The following is an 11,919-nucleotide window of genomic DNA, read 5'->3' on the forward strand; positions in this document are numbered from 1 at the left end:
AGAGAATGGGGCATCTTGGAAACTAATCTCATTTCTAGACCTCTGTCTGTCACAACTAATAACAATTAGGAAAGATCTATTTGTATATACATATGTATCCTCATATAAGGTTTTGAATACTTCTATAATGAGTTCCTTTCCCATTTATGTGTTCCATTCGACTATGGTAAAGATGTTGCCCATACTTCCTTTATGTAATGACATCCCACAAATAGGTTTGTTTGTAGAGCTACAGAGTTTTCCTCATGTTCTTTGCAGAACATACATATGCTTGGCCGTTGTACTTTCCACAACATATATATGCTAGGAAAAACAACATACATACATACATGTGTTTCCTCCTAAAAGGCCACAAGTTCAAATCTGGTCGATGGGGTTGGTTAGGGTAGAGTATGTACACCTATGTATATTTTAGTAGTCAAATTGCTACATGGAGGGTGTTTCCTTGTCCCAAAAATAAGGGAGTTTCATACACCAGTTTGGTATTTAGCTCGGGTGTGACCTTAAATTATTATTATTATTATTATTATTATTATATACATGTGCATGTGTATTTTTTTCCATGGAACCTTTCCTCAGGGAAACCCTCAAGATAGTTCCTCATATTTCATGAATGGTATCTAGGGTAAATGTCGTAGGTGTGAACATGTACACCTAATCCCGTGAGACCCAAGTGGATTTTATGCTATTACCTTCTTAGCCAATATGACTTTGGCATGGCATGTTGAACTAACATTTGGGGCTAATCTCTCTCTCTCCCCGCACACAAACACACGTACAAGTTCTCTTAGAGAAATAATTCCCCCCAACCTCTTGCACTTAAATGAAGAATGATGAAGCTTGCACCTTACTCATGACATTATACATATTCCACTCCCTCATCCTTGGGGTTTTAGATGGAAGGAAATATTATATTCTAGTGGAAATAGTGATTGGTAACACTTTAGGTCTTTGTGGCATTGGATTGCATGACCTCCTTCGGTGTTACACCTTGTTATCACCAAAAAATTGATCATCTAGCCTAATTTACTAGATGGATCGAAGTACACCATGTAAAGCCAATTTTACCATGGTAAAATTGCTTTCACTATGACAAATTACCTAATAGACCACCTTTTTTAAGTAATTTATAGTTAAACCCATGAAGAATAATTAAATAAACCACTATTTCTTTGATTTTCTTCTAGGAATAATTAATTAAACCATTGTTCAATCATTATTCCTTGTTATATTTAACCCAATCATGCAAAATAAACAGATAAAGCATTAAGTATCTTATTTTTCTCTAAGAATAATTAATTAATCACTAATTAATTATTATTCTTTGTCAAATTTCACTAAATCCCTTAGGAATAATTAAATAGATCCTTATTTATTTATTATTCCTTAACTAATTCCTTGAGATGATAAATAGACCATTTATTTATTTATTATTTCTAAATAAAAGATTAAATACTTTTTCCCTCCTAACCAAATATAATAAAATATTCCAAGTGGTTATTATTGTTCATTATTCGAGGATAACTCAATATTTTGTTATAAATAGAAAGGCTTTCCATTCATTACTCAGTTTTGATTATTTTCATTGTTACACTCACTGTTGTAGCTCTGATTATTTTCATTATCGCACACCATATTTTTGTTGGGATTCTACATTATAGAGGAGAGAGACTCTACACAAGCTGAAGACATTTAGGATAGCCAAAAACCCATCCCATAGAGGGGGACTCATAACATTTATTTGTTCCCTTCATAGGTGTTATAATAAAACTATTTTTTGTATATCTAGTTTCCATTGGATGATTGGAGTTATTACTCTTTCTTTTTGTTGTTTAACTATGATTGTGGCATAGATCCAGACTTTGGTAGGTTTTGTTTCAATCAGTTGTTGCAGATCTACAATGTTTAGCAGCCATTCATATTTTTGAGATTGTTTGTCATCCACAATCTTAAGTGGGTTATTTTCGTACATCTCTGAAAAGAAAACACTACAACAAAATTAGTGACTCCACTGGGTTTATACTTCAAATCCAGAAACCTGGGTGACCTTCGGTTTTTAGCTTAGGATTTCTTTTTTTTTTCAATTCTCTTAATTTTTCCTAGTTTTTTAACCTTAGATCTATTAAATTTCTGACTTCCGCAAGTTTTCTGGTCGTTTCTGTAGGTCACAAGAACTAGTCGCGACAAAGGCGGCAGTTTTTTCCGAGATTTTCCATACAGGATCCATGGAGTAGAAATCACACTTTTTGGCCCAAAAAGTATAATCTGGAGGCCAGATCACACTTATCAGCCCAAAAAGTGTGATCCCACCTGAAAAACGGGTCAGTACATGCGATTTCTGGGTTTTAAGGTTTTTCTCATATCTGTTTCTAGGTTTTACAGAGAGTTGTCTGCTAGGTTGTCTGACCTTTGTATCATCCCGCTTAGGCCTTGATCTACTTTGATTTACTCGTCAAAGTTGAATTTAGCCCCCTAGGGCTTCTAGTATGCTTCCACCTTTATATGAGGATTTTAGATGAGTGAGTAGTCTGAGTTTCTGCAGTGCTTTCAGCCACATTTTCCAAATCTGTACCCTTCTATTTCAGATCTATAAAGATAGGTTATCACCATCCATAGTTTCATATTACAACTTGTTTGATCATTGGCCTTAGGGTCCCAAATATTTTCCCTAGTTGTTACACCCATCACCCTATCTTTTTGCAGCAATATTTCCCTCTGGTTTTTTGTTGTTGCTACACCACTTTCCAGCAACTTAACGTCACTTGATCCCAGTCACACCAACATCTAGATCTCTTGACCGTTTTCATGTATTTTCTATTGATTTAGCCACCAACTAGAACAATGTTTGGAAACCCAGTTTGGGTGCGGTTTAGTTAATTTTTTTGCTATTCATTTTCTATTGTTAATTTCAATTTATTTTCAAAAAGCTCTCTTTTTTCTTTTTTACAAACACAATCTGGGTTTAATCAATAAATACATTTGACCACACAAGCACACCTTAAGTGAAGTTCACTTGGTTTACACCGCTAAGCCAAGACTTAACATAATAAATTTATCTCCCCTCATCGAGACAAAAGCATATTTTTTATCTCCCTTCACCATTTCCATGTCACGTGTGTCTTACCACCATTGGTCCACCAAGGTGTTTGTCGCAGAGACTATTAGGCCTTCACCCCCAGTTTTTTCTTGGGCATATTACCCCCCCCCCCCCCCCATCGGGTTCGAGTTCATAGCCCTTTGAGTCCCCACACCGACTCTTCTACTGGTTCAACTGATTCCTCATCTTAGTCTGAGTCTCCTTCACCACATATCATCACCATGTATGGACCCACAGTTAGTGCAGGAACCTAACCTAATGTTGGATCCAGTTTTATCTCGATAGTCACATCAAGTAGAACAGTCTCAGGAACCATTTCGGCAACCCCCATGCTCCCCTTTATGGCTGGGTTAAGTCTATTGGATTCTAGCCAATTGATAAATGACCCCATACACCACAATGTTGGTTGGCCTTCTATGTCGATTAAGACTCCCTTAGTCATCCCAGAGTTCGAGGGTAACGCTAGAGAGGATCCTACGAACCATGTCCCATCCTTCCACATGTGGTGTTCGTCCAACTCCATTACTGATGACTCCATTCATCTTCGACTATTCCAATGCACGCTCATTGGAGACACTAAAAACTGGTATGTAAACCAGCCCACTGCATCACATTCTGTTTTCGTGATGCTTGCTAAAGTGTTCCTCTCTTATTTCCAGTTACCTCTCCAGTACAACACTGGTACGAAGCTATTGACCTCATTCGGTCAATCCTCTGCCACTCGTCTTTCTGACCATGTTCAAGAGTGGTGTCGAAGGAGGAGCACATGATGTGCCTCGCCCTTTGAAGACCGTGTTTGTCTAGATTGGTTTGTTAGGATCCTTTTATCCCCATTGGAGAATATGTTGAATCCCATTTTCCTGAGACCAAGGAAGAATCTTTCCAAACTTCTCTAATATATGACGTAATTTATATGCAATCCGATTATATTTATATCTTCATTCCAAACCTTCCCCATCCTAGAACTGCCAATGCACGGGGGCATCTCACACCGCTAATGGTATTGTTGGAAACCCTTTCACACCCTTCGCCATATACTCAGCAAATTTATGGCTATCTGAAGGGGGGCACTAATTCTTCTAACCCTCATGCCCTTCCTGCTAGTAACATGTTTTTAGGGCCCCAACCCGTCTACCAAATTGTTTCTCCTCCTTATGCACGACCTAGTGCTCCAACCCCTCAAGCATTAGCATCGCAGCCTCCAATGCATCTTCAGCCCCAACAACCACCGCCCCCTCACAGTCAAGTGTTTGCATAGCAGAGTGCGATCAATCCCCAAAATTTGAAGAAAAATAATAAGGTGAAGGGTAACAATGGTAACCAGGGTAATTAAGGTAATCAACCTAGTGAACCCCATGGGAACCAGCCCAACACCAACAACTAGCAACAGGGCAGTCAACCCAAGTATAACAAGGCTATCTGTATGCCTTACACATGTTGTGGTGTACATGGCCATTATACACATAAGTGTCCTCTCTTACGCTAGATGCACAAAATGAGGGAAGCACAAGCAGCTTCTAGAGGTCAACAATCGCCTCAGAATCCTTTTCTATCTCAACCAAAAGTGCTCACAAATCCTTTCCCTCAGCAAGGATTTGTTGTCGCTCAACCTTAGCCAGGTCAAGTAGCCCATTCCCCCCAACCTTCTGGTCCTAGTGACTACTAAATCCTTATAATGGATTCTAATGAGGTTAATCCCTCTGATATCAACCTGCAAACTCGATCGTGTCAATATGACAAGCCATCGACTTCGTTTGCCACTAATTCCAAAACCAGAGCATCTACTGAGCCTCTTACGACACCAAATGTTTTGTTACAGATCCCTCAACCTAAAGGCAAGGCCATTCCCAATATCCCAAAGGGACCATTACGTTGTAATGTGGCTTCTAGCCAAGTTTCCCATACATACAGTATAGTAGACGACTTGGCACAATCACCTATTTCCATGTCAACGCTGGAAGTCCTTTAGTCATGCCCATCTCAAAAGAAAGCTCTACTAACTGCCTTGGGTGTAGTATATCCTTCTGACGATCATTTGATTGTCTTCTCATTCTACATCAAAACATCCCCCATTGCCTTCATCCGTTGCTTTCCAGATGCCAGTTCGAGTCTGTAATGCCATCATCTCCTAATGCTTTATTGATGAAGGTGAATCCACCTGTGTGATGTCTGCTTCCATTTGGAAACACCTCAAGTCACTTGAGTTGTCCCCCTCCACCATAACCTTGCGTGCTTGGGATGGACACTCCTCCCAACCCCTTGGCATGTACCGCAACTGTCCAGTGACCCTTGCAGGAAAGAATGTCCATGTCGACATCAAGGTTATTGATGCCCCTTTAGATAACAACACTCTTAGCTTGTAGCTACACATATGCCATGTCAGTCATTGCATCTGCGGTGTTCCGCAAGATGTGCTTCCCCCATGAAGGGAATATCATTACCATCAATCAGGTGACATACTATGAGCCAGCATCCATGACCTCCCCTGAGCCCATTATCTCGTCAGTGTCTGATAAATAGTCTTCAAATCCTCTCACCAGTGTTTCACCTAGAGTCTATAAATATTCATCATGGTTAGGTGCATTCCTTGGTCCCCCCCCCCCATATCAAAACCTAAATCTATGAGTGTTTGCATGTTACAAGCATCACGGGATGCTCTTAAGAAGTCTGGTACATCCGATCAATAGCCAACTCCTCATCACCCTGTTGTTTCCATCCCAGCCAATCCCTCTTGATCCACCCCCCTAGGACCTTCTCCATTTGTGGGTGCCTCTCCTATGTTTCCACCAAGAACTATTCCTCCAGATCTCAACTATCCAAGAGCTATTCCACTAGGACATTAGCTTGCAGGACAGATACCTTTCTTATTGCCCCCTATGGGAGTATTTTATGTCACTTTCATGGCCTCGTTGGTCCTTCCAAACATGACTCTAGGGATCCCAGTATGGTACATAAATACCCATGCAAGCATTCTTCCTCGTTAGCTAAGATCTTATCATGCTTTAACCCTCGTTCAATGGTCCCTACGACCCCTACCACAGCTTCAGTTCCATCACAACCTCAATAGGAACCCACTACTATTTCGAAATCATTCGGATATGGGGGAAATCTAAGAGGAAAGAACCTAAGGACAAGGCTCCCCAAGCTCCTCTAAACCCTAAGGCCCTAAGTCTGTCACCTCTGTGTGCTTTGTGTAAAGTTTTTGGGCACACCACCAATAATTGTCCTAAGATTCCTCAACTTAAACCTTTGGTTCCTAAAACGTTTCTTGAGTCAAATATCCCTGAAGTCCATGTTAACTTGACAGGTCAAACCAAGAAACTCAAAACATTGTGCACAAGTCATCGTTGTGCCCTGTGTGATCATCATCGTCATTATTCCCATTGTTTCCCTTGTCTCGATGAATTTTGCGACTGCCTTGAAGCACTTCGCAAATATGAGGCCACTCGTAGTGGAACCCCTACTCATCTACCTATGGATTCTAGTATCCCTAGTCAACCAAAATAGGGATACTTTGGTTCCACCATTGTGATCACTCCCCCCGATGTCGAGAATATGGACACCATAGGTCATATCCTTTACCTATCGTCATCATTAGTTCCTCGTAAGAAAACCTTTCTAAGGTTTCTATGCACGCTTATATCAAACCTCTTTCAACAAAATCCTAGGTCTCAACATCCACAGATCCTCCATCTACTAGCTCGTTGTCTACCACCCAAATGATGTGTATGTGAACCTTCTTTCTCAGGTTGTTGCACCAGGTAATGTCACTGCATCATGTAGTCAATCTTTCTCCCATTCGCCCATCTTCCATTCTAATGAGGACATCATGGAAGCTATGTCTACCCCTAATTACCCTTAGGATGATATGCACCACCGTGCATACATCCTGCCATAATAATCCCATTACTAGTATGTTGTGGAATCAAAAGCGTTCATCCACGGTGAAGTCGATTGGTTTCGAAATCCCATACCTACCAAAGATGCTTTTGAAGAAGGGAATATGGCCAACATCTCTCCTACTATCAAAATCAACATTTCATATAAACCATGGGCTGAGAAAAACATTACCTTGGGGGCACATTATACCCTGAAAGAAATTGAAGCTTATACCAAGCTCTTCAAAGAATTTTGTGATGCTTTTGCGTGGTCCTATTCTAAGATGCCCGTACTTGATCCCACCATTTTCATGGCCCGATGTCACTCCTTGTCTGTCAAAAGTTGAGACCCATCCACCCTTCTTAATGTGAGGCCATAAAACTTGAAATCGATGAGCTCAATTAGGCTGATTTCATCTATCCCATTGAGTATACCACATGGGTATCTAGCCCGGTTCCTATTCTCAAGAAGCAAGGCACCATTCGTGTCTGCATGGATTTTCACGACCTGAACAAAGATTGTCCCAAAGACAACTTTCCCACACCCTTTATTGACCATATCATTGATGAGTGTGTGGAGCACGAGGTTCTATCCTTTCTGGATGGATTCTCTAGGTACAAAGAGATCAGTATCCGTCGTGCTGATTAGTTAAAGACGGCGTTTATTAGTTCGTGGGGAACCTTTTCATATCGGGTCATGCCATTCAGCTTAAACAATGCTGGAGCCACATTTCAATGGGCCATGTCATATTGTTTTCATGACTTGGTGCACCTTATCCTTGCTTACCTTGATGATCTCACCACTCGTTCTAGGTCTCAGGTGCAACATATTCATGATTTGTGCACCATTTTTCTCTAATGTCGCAAGTATAACATTTGTCTTAATCCATTGAAATGTGTCTTTTGTGTTCCTGCCAGTCATTTGTTAGGCTTCATTGTGTCAAAAGATAGTATCACTCTTGACCCCTTGAAAGTTCAAGCCATTCTCGAGCTACCACCTCCCTGTACCTTGTGCCAGTTACAAAGCCTTTAAGGCAAAGTCAACTTCCTTCATAGGTTCATTCCTGACGATGCGACCACCATGCATGGGTTTCTCAGATTCCTCCTCTCCACCATTACATTTGTTTGGCATGACCATGCTCAATAGTATTTTGATGCCCTGAAGCAAGCTCTCACCTTCGGACCCTTGATCAGACCCCCCGAATTCACCAAGGACTTCATCTTGTACATCTCAGCTTCCGCCCATTCAATCACTAGGGTCCTTATTCAAGAAGATGATGATTGGAATGAGCATGTTATCTACTATGTCAGTAAGAACTTAGTATGTCCCCATGTGAACTACTCTCACGAAGAGAAGTTAGTGCTGGATGTCGTGTTCTTTGTCCAAAAGCTCCGTCACTATATCCTCACATGTACCACCAAGGTCATAACAAATGCCAACACCATGACCTTCCTATTGAGTCAGCGGATCATCAATGGGAAGTATGCACATTGGATCATCATCCTCCAAGAATTTGATCTTGAGTTTGTTATGCCTAAGACTAAGAAAGGTTTAGCCATCGCCAAACTCATTTCTAAATTACCCACCAATGCATATGATCCAAAAGTTCACTCCTGCATCTTACTCATGATGATCGACGACGGATTTGAGACTAGGACCCTCTCTACCTCCTCATCAGTGACGACCTTTATCTTCGTGGTGTGGATTCTATCCTTCGTCATTGTCTCACCCATCTTGATGTAGGAGCATGAGGCTTGAAGACAAAAGGCTTCGAATTTATTCCAAAAATACAAAAAAAGTTTACAAGCAAAGGAGTGGGATCCTTTAGCTTTCAATTTACAAAGTTTTCTAGATAGGATTTGAGCTAGGATTTAGGGATTGAGTGATTTTAAAATTAATTCAAGCTATTTAGATTCAATTGAGATTATCAAGGAGAATCTCAACCAGATTAGATATTATCTAAGATTAGGTAGATTCAATCCATTTATTAAGGATCTGACTTTTAGAATGAAATGTATTTATCTAGGTTTTGAATGATTGTAAATGGATTTTGGCTGATTTGGCTTGATTAGGCCGTATAATATTAGGTTACAGAAACTGTATCTCTATGTATTTGTGTATAATTGGTCAACCCAGGAGGTGTTTTATTCCTTAGAAATATCTCTATGTTCTATTGATTTCCTGTTTGAATTTTGAATTAGAGTATGTAAAATCTATATTGCATCGCCAATCTTGTGTTTTCCGTGTTTTGAAATAATTTGGTTATGATTAAAAACATCGGAGAATATGGTTTGAGACAAGTTAAATGTAGTAGAGGTGTTAAGTTTGGCAGAATATAGAAAAGAAAACCTGACAAAATCATGTTAAACCAAAGGAGTCTAGAAACATCCGATCTATAGATCTAATAGATCTAACAGTCATCATGCGCCAATAAGCTCATGTCTTAATAAAGGAAGAAAAGCAGTTTTATTAGTGTATCAGTTAATCGGGTGGAGAAAAAGTGGTAAGTTGTCTTTTGAAATTCTAAGCGATTCCATTAATTGACCAACACATAGCACTCAGGTGGAGAGAGAAAACCACTTTATCGGGTGGATAAACATTGTGTAAGATCTTTGTCTGATATCATTGTTAACCATTGGAACAAATGTGCTCTGATCAATGGTGGAGGATCATCGATTAGTTTTGTTGATTGAGTGAACCAACAACCATCGGATTGAAAGTTAAGATCAACGATGGAGAGTTAGCACGATAATGTTTGTGGGAAAAGCGGACGCGAGAAGGAATTAACCAAAAGTTTAAATTCCTTTTGATTCTGTGGCAATTGAAAGGCTATCGTAATTCAGCTAAAATTAAGTGGTTATGCTAATTTAGCAGGATATCCAAGTTCGGAGGTAGATTACTAATACTCCAAAGGAAATCCAAGAAGAAGTTAAACCTGAACTTGTAGAAATTGTTTCTGGATTTGAATGATTATCCATTACACCTTCACCCAGACCACCATTTGTTGTATCAAAGCTGCCTACTAACACTGAACATGATCTCAAGGACCAGAAAAAGAAATCCAACATGGCTTTCAGAGTTGGAGGAAGACATTGTGGTCGAAGAGGAGGAAGAATAGTTGCAAATTCTGAAGTATTGGAAGTTATGCAATAGATGCAAGATAGATTAGAAGTAATGGAAATGGGAAGAGATGCAGATGTTGGAGATGTCAGTGAACCTGAAGTTGGAGCTGCAGAAGATTAGGAACCTGTAGATGTGACTCCTGAAATGAGATTCTTTAAGTCAGTATTGAGATCCACATCAAAGCCTAGACTTGAAGTTTCAATCTACACAGAAAGCTTAAACCCTGAGGAATTGATAGACTGGATAAATGACATGGAGAAATACTTTGATTATGAAGAAACAAAAGAGGGAAAGAAGGTGAAGTTTGCTATCACAAAACTGAAGGGACATGTAACACTTTGATGGGATGGAGTGCAAGAAGAAAGAAGAATACTTGGCAAACAACCAATCAAGAATTGGAACAGGATGGTGGAGAAACTGAAAAGTGAGTTTTTCCCAAGTGATTATCAGCAAACATTATTTAGAAAAATTCAGAATCTTAGACAGAGGTCTATGATAGTAAAGGAATACACAGAGGAATTCTACAAAGTGAGTATAAGAGCAGGAAAAAATTCAATATATAGATGACAGGGTTGCAAGATATGTGAATGGTCTTAGAATGGACATTCAATATGAGATAAGTATATTATCTCCTAAAATGGTAGAAGAGTCTTATGAGATGGTATTAAAGGCTGAAGAAAAACTCATGAGGAATTAATCTGCCAAAAATAGAGGTACTTTCTGAGAAATGGGAAGTCAAGGTGGTAGAGGAAGATCTAAAACACCTAAAGATGGAGCTAGCAGCAACTCAAGTTCGCATGCACCCACAGGAGGTGATGAAAGTGGCAGAGGGAGTTTTTCCAAAGGAAGAAGAGGCAGAGGTAGAGGAAGAGAAGTCAGATGTTACAAATGTAACAAGCTGGGACACAAAGCTTATGAGTGCCCAGAAAACATAGTTATGAATTAGAGGAATGCAATTGTTGTAAAAACTGAAGAGGAAACAACAAAGGTAATAGAAGAAGAGAATTTACTAGAGAAAGTGGAATCTTTGGTAGTCAACAAAATTTTGTTAAAGTTAGCTAAGGAAATTGTTGAACCAGCATAGAGAAAAACCTTGTTTAAGACTGTGTGTAAGGTTTAAGGGAAGTGTTGTCAGATGATAATAGACAGTGGTAGTACAGATAATTTGGTCTCCACAAAAGTGGTGTAGAAGTTGAAGTTGAAAACAAAGAAACATCCAACACCTTACAAGGTGTCATGGCTTCAAAAGGGATATCAGTTGGTAGTGAATGAGCAATGTGAAGTGGAGTTGTAGTTGGGTAAATACAGAGACAAAATTTTGTGTGATGTGATGCATATGGATGTGTGTCATATATTGTTAGGTAGACCTTGGTAGTATGACAGAGGAGCTATGCATGATGGAAAGAATAACACATACAAATTTAGCAAAGATGGTGTCAATCATACATTGTTGCCAATGGAAGAAGAGGATACATCAAAGAAACCTGATCCAAAGACCCTTTTGCTGAGTGGAAAGGAGTACTTGTAGTAGATGGAAGAAGATGAGGTAAGTTTTGCATTGGTTTGCAAACCCAAGGTAATAATTACTTCCACAAAAGTTTCTGATTTACCAATTGAAATTCAAGAGATGCTGGATAGTTATTGTGATATCATTGTAGATGATTTTCCTGATGAGTTGCCACCCATTAGAAAAATCAATCATCACATATATTTTATTCTAGGTGCAAATCTACCTAATAAAGAAGCTTATAGGATGACTCCCACAGAGAATGAAGAGATCAGGAAACAGGTTCAGGAACTGTTAGACAAGGGACTGATTA

This window comes from Pinus tabuliformis, chromosome 3_2 (assembly GCF_031772625.1).
Source record: "Pinus tabuliformis cultivar Carrire ecotype Pingquan chromosome 3_2, CPIR1, whole genome shotgun sequence".
Taxonomy (NCBI): Eukaryota; Viridiplantae; Streptophyta; class Pinopsida; order Pinales; family Pinaceae; genus Pinus; species Pinus tabuliformis.